Here is a 5998-nt window from a genome sequence, read left to right on the forward strand (position 1 = left end):
CTAGTGATCCTTTAGAACAATATTTGCTAGACCATGAAAATGATATGTTTATGAATGAAAGAAGGGAATTAGATGAAGTATTCTTTAAACAGGAACCTATTCTGAAAAACAATTTATCTGTTGAAATCCTAGGGGATCCTCCTCCACCCAAGGGTGATCCCGTGTTTGAGCTTAAACTGTTACATGATACTCTTAAATATGCTTATCTTGATGAGAAAAAGATATATCTTGTTATTGTTAGTGCTAACCTTTCAGAGCATGAAGAAGAGAGATTATTGAAAACTCTGAAGAAGCATCGTGCTGCTATTGGGTATACTCTTGATGATCTTAAGGGCATTAGTCCCACTCTATGTCAACATAAAATTAATTTGGAAGAAGATGCTAAACCAGTTTGTGATCATCAATGCCGTCTGAATCCTAAAATGAAAGAAGTGGTAAGAAAGGAGATAGTAAAGCTCCTTGAGGCAGGTATAATTTACCCCGTTGCTGATAGTAAGTGGGTAAGTCCTGTTCATTGTGTCCCTAAGAAGGGAGGTATTACTGTTGTTCCTAATGATAAAGATGAATTGATCCCTCAAAGAATTATTACTGGTTATAGGATGGTAATTGATTTCCGCAAATTACACAAGGCTACTAAAAAATCATTATCCCTTACCTTTTATCGATCAAATGCTAGAAAGATTATCCAAACATACACATTTTTGCTTTCTAGATGGTTATTCTGGTTTCTCTCAAATACCTGTGTCAGCCAAAGATCAATCAAAGACTACTCTTACATGCCCTTTTGGTACTTTTGCTTATAAACGTATGCCTTTTGGTTTATGTAATGCACCTGCTACCTTTGAAAGATGCATGATGGCTATATTCTCTAAATTTTTTGAAAAGATTTGTGAGGTTTTCATGGACGACTTTTCCGTCTATGAATCTTCTTTTGATGATTGCTTGAGCAACCTTGATCGAGTTTTGCAGAGATGTGAAGAAACTAATCTTGTCTTGAATTGGGAAAAGTGCCACTTTATGGTTAATGAAGGTATTGTCTTGGGGCATAAAGTTTCTGAAGTTGATAAAGCCAAGGTTGATGCTATTGAAAAGATGCCATGCCCCAAGGACATCAAAGGTATAAGAAGTTTCCTTGGTCATGCCGGCTTTTATAGGAGGTTCATTAAGGACTTCTCAAAAATTTCTCGGCCTCTGACTAATTTATTACAAAAAGATATACCATTTGTCTTTGATGATGATTATGTAGAAGCATTTGAAATACTTAAGAAAACATTGATCTCTACAGCTATTGTTCAGCCACCTAATTGGAATTTACCATTTGAAATTATGTGTGATGCTAGTGATTATGCTGTAGGTGCTGTTCTAGGACAAAGAGTTGATAAGAAACTAAATGTTATTCAATATGCTAGTAAAACTCTAGACAATGCTCAAAGAAATTATGCTACTAGTGAAAAAGAATTCTTAGCACTTGTATTTGCCTGTGATAAATTTAGACCTTATATTGTTGATTCTAAAGTAACTATTCACACTGATCATGCTGCTATTAAATATCTTATGAAAAAGAAAGATGCTAAACCTAGACTTATTAGATGGGCTCTCTTGCTATAAGAATTTGATTTACACATTGTTGATAGAAAAGGAGCTGAGAACCCCGTCCCTGGGCGCGCCCCCTACCTCGTGGGCCCCCTGGTGGCCCTCCGGTGACCATCTTCTGCTATATGGACTCTTTTGATGGAAAAATAATCATAAGCCATCTTCTCGGATGAAACTCCGCCACCACGAGGAGGAACCTTGGCGGAGCCAAGCTAGGGTTCTGGCGGGGCTGTTCTACCAGGGAAACTTCCCTTCCGGAGGGGGAAATCATCGCCATCGTCATCACCAACGCTCCTCTCATCGGGAGAGGGCAATCTCCATCAACATCTTCATCAGCACCATCTCATCTCAAAACCCTAGTTCATCTCTTGTATCCAATTCTTGTCTCCAGGTTCGGGATTGGTGCTAGTAGGTTGCTAGTAGTGTTAATTACTCCTTCTAGTTGATGGTAGTTGGTTTAATCGGTGGAAGATCATATGTTCAGATCCTATATGCACATTAATACCCCTCTGATTATGAACATGTTTATGCTTTGTGAGTAGTTACTTTTGTTCCTGAGGACATGGGAGAAGTCTTGCTATTAGTAGTCATGTGAATTTGGTATTCGTTTGATATTTTGATGAGATGTATGTTGTCTCTCCTCTAGTGGTGTTATGTGAACGTCGACTGCATGACACTTCACCATTGTTTGGGACTAAAGGAAGGCATTGGGAAGTAATAAGTAGATGATGGGTTGCTAGAGTGACAAAAGCTTAAACCCTAGTTTATGCGTTGCTTGGTAAGGGGCTGATTTGGATTCATATGTTTCATGCTATGGTTTGGTTTATCTTAATACTTTTGTTGTATTTGCGGATGCTTGCAATAGAGATTAATCATAAGTGGGATGCTTGTCCAAGTAAGGGCAGCACCCAAGCACTGGTCCACCCACATACCAAATTATCAAAGTACCGAACGCGAATCATATGAGCGTGATGAAAACTAGCTTGACGATATTCCCATGTGTCCTCGGGAGCGCTTTACATTATATAAGAGTTTGTACAGGCTTATCCTTTGCTACAAAAGGATTGGGCCACCTTGCTGCACCTTATTTACTTTTGTTACTTGTTACTCGTTACAAATTATCTTATCACAAAACTATCTGTTACCACTTATTTCAGTACTTGCAGAGAATACCTTGCTGGAAACCGCTTATCATTTCCTTCTGCTCCTTATTGGATTCGACACTCTTACTTATCGAAAGGACTACGATAGATCCCCTATACTTGTGGGTCATCAGGCGACGATGTTGTATAAGCATGGTTCACCGGTGACTCGGCGGCGCCACGCTCACGCGTCTCCACGATGACGGCCACGACGTTGGATCAGCGTGGTTCACCGGTGTCTCGGCGGCGCAGCTCACGCGCGTATCCATGATGGCGTCCGTGGTGTTCGATCAGCGTGGTTCAGCAGTCTCTCAGATCTCTCTACTTATAGGTGTGCCGGTCCTGTCCTGATGAATAGGAAGGTGAAGGAGTCTCCGTATCAGATCGGTACAGGGATTCGTGTGGGCCCGGTATGTCCGGTATCGATGATGGCTTCAGTTTGAGAAAACCTGGTCAATTGCTCGGTCGTGGGTCAACATGCGCCGTTCACTCGTGGGTTTCAAAACAGCCGCTCGCCCAGGCCCAATAGGCATTAACGGCCCAAGCGTAACGTTGTAGGCCTGTGAAGAAAGCCCAAGCGTAACGTCGCAGGCCTATGTAGAAAAAGAATGTTTTAAGGAAATTTTAGCGAGAAGTTTGGGCACGTAAAACATATAGTACCACCTCGCGTATATGTTTTAAATTCAAAGTGAAAGCGTAAACTTACGGGAAGAAGCGTATTGTGGCGGTGAACCCGACAAAGTCAATCTGTGCTTTATTGTTAGGGAAAGATAAAAAAAATAGCACAAATGCCCATGCGTTGCAAAGGGAGACATAATTAAAGTGTACTTAAATTTAGTTAGAATTATGTGGGAAAACACAATGATAGTTCATGCGAAATTTAATGCTCACAAAAATTCGTAGATGAACACAATAACAATTTATATGGTGATTCCAAATGGACTTAAAATTTGTTTATATAGAGCTATAATTCATCACCATATTCGAATTTAAAATAGAACTTCTTATCTTTGATCCCAGTTTGAAATATATCATGATGGTAATAGAGGTGGTGTCAGCATGTGTTGGGTGCCTGGTGAGAACCAGTTGTCATCGATCCGTGCCGTTGTGACACAATATTAACAAAACAAAAAATAATAGAGGAAATGCTAGCATTTTACAAAAAAAATTCTACAAAACAAAAATAGTAGGTAGCAAGCTCTAGAGGTCCTAAAAACATGTGCTTCAATTATGAAAGGATGATACACATGTCAAGGAGAAGACGTATCGACTTATCTGTATAATTAACATTAATATTAATAAAAAGCATAAATAATGAAATCACACGGTTGATTGACACATTAATATTATTTATGGAAGAAGATAACGGATATATCTGGGGCTCATTGACTTTAGTTGACTAAGTAGCATGAGATTTGCTTTTATTATTGGGCTTGTTGATATTTTTTTTGTTTTCTGGTAGCTTACCACCTGGACCATGTGGTTTGCTCGTTGATATGATATAGGATAAATTGTTGTTTGCGCCGAAACAATCGGTGATTATCGTTGTAACTGTAGAAACAAAAATTGAACATTTCTAGAGACCCATTGTTGTCGCTAATTCTTCTTTTCGTCACAATTGTCGATGGTAGTCTTTCTTGCCCACCTATTCATGACAAACGTGATTTAATCCCACAACTATGAGTTTGATCATCATACTGTATCACACAACTTTACGAGTCTCTCTTGCCCACGAACCTACAATTTTGTGGACTTGTAATGCTCCTAATATATTAAGTGATATTTCATACCGGCAAGCGTAAAAATCTTAAAGAGATAAAATCATTAATATTTTAGTCGTACACATATACAACATTAAAGAAAAGGATGCCGATATTTTAGGCGTCCTCACATTTTTGTTCCTCCACAAACAATCCACACAATCCTTCCTTTGAATTATCAGCATCTATTTAGCCACATTCCTTTCCTTAATTAGCCCATCCGCTTAATTAGGTCATCTCTTTTCACGCCTGTTGGTTAATTACTGCGTTATATTAACCGGTATGTGCGTACTTAAAATCCTGAGGTGGGACTATTCATCAAGTAGCATGTTTATCTCAGGTGGTTTTCATAGCCCAAAGAAATATAGAAGAGATCTCACGTTCGATTCTCCACAGTAATGGATATTTTCTTTCTCTAATATCTCAAAGAAGAAAGCCCACTCGCGTGCACGCAGTCCATAAGGGAAGGCCCATGTTTTTTGCGGCCAGTTAGCTGGGTTGGGGATAGCTGCCGGTACGTGGTCATTATGAAATTCCAGGCCCAAGTGACCTACATAATAACGGACGGACGAAAGTAAACGGGCGTAAAAGATGATGGAAGAAGTATTAATAACTTTATTAGTTACCGCACTGACCTAACCCGAGTGGTCTGCTATGTTGTCATACATCCGGCAGACCAGGGATCAAATCCCAACGCTAACCAAAACTTTTTTTTTAATTCAAACACAAATTCAAACTGAAAGTGTAAAATCACGGAAAGAAGCTTATTCTACTCAATAATTATTTCTGAAGACCATATACAACTCCCCTACTCATGCTCACTTTGAATTTGCAATGTCGTGGACTTGTCCCAACGCTGACCAAACCTTGTTTTTTTTAATTCAAACACAAATTCAAACTGAAAGTGTAAAATCACGGAAAGAAGCATATTCTACTCAATAATTATTTCTGAAGACCATATACAACTCCCCTACTCATGCTCACTTTGAATTTGCAATGTCGTGGACTTGTTTCATGAAAAAAAAGGCATGTCCTCCACTTGTACCGCCTAAATAAGGTCTAAGCGGTGCTGGTACATAAGATGATTATTTATACTCTACACACATGTCTAAGTAAACTTCATAAATAAACAGTTAGTCACCCTCGATGGAAACTGAATTTTAGAAGATCACCTCGTCAAATTCTTTCTAATTTAATTACATGATTGCCGGCGAAATTAAAAAAGTTGCATGTCCATGTCAACGCTGGCGTCGTCTTTGTGCTCCTCCCTTACTTTCTCGTCCTCAGTGATAATTTTTAAGGTAAATATTTGTGAGCGGCGGACCGGCCGAAGCTTGGGCCGGTCGTGCCGCATCGTTGGATGAGACCGAATCCATCGCCCCCCGCCTGCTCCACGTAGCACTGGCCCACCCACCGCTTCGCCACGCCTACCTTATCTCTTTGCAGAAGATTTTTGTCATCCACTCATTCCCTTTCTCCCTGCTCGCGACACATCTCATTCTT

Source organism: Triticum dicoccoides, chromosome 4A (assembly GCF_002162155.2).
Source record: "Triticum dicoccoides isolate Atlit2015 ecotype Zavitan chromosome 4A, WEW_v2.0, whole genome shotgun sequence".
Taxonomy (NCBI): domain Eukaryota; kingdom Viridiplantae; phylum Streptophyta; class Magnoliopsida; order Poales; family Poaceae; genus Triticum; species Triticum dicoccoides.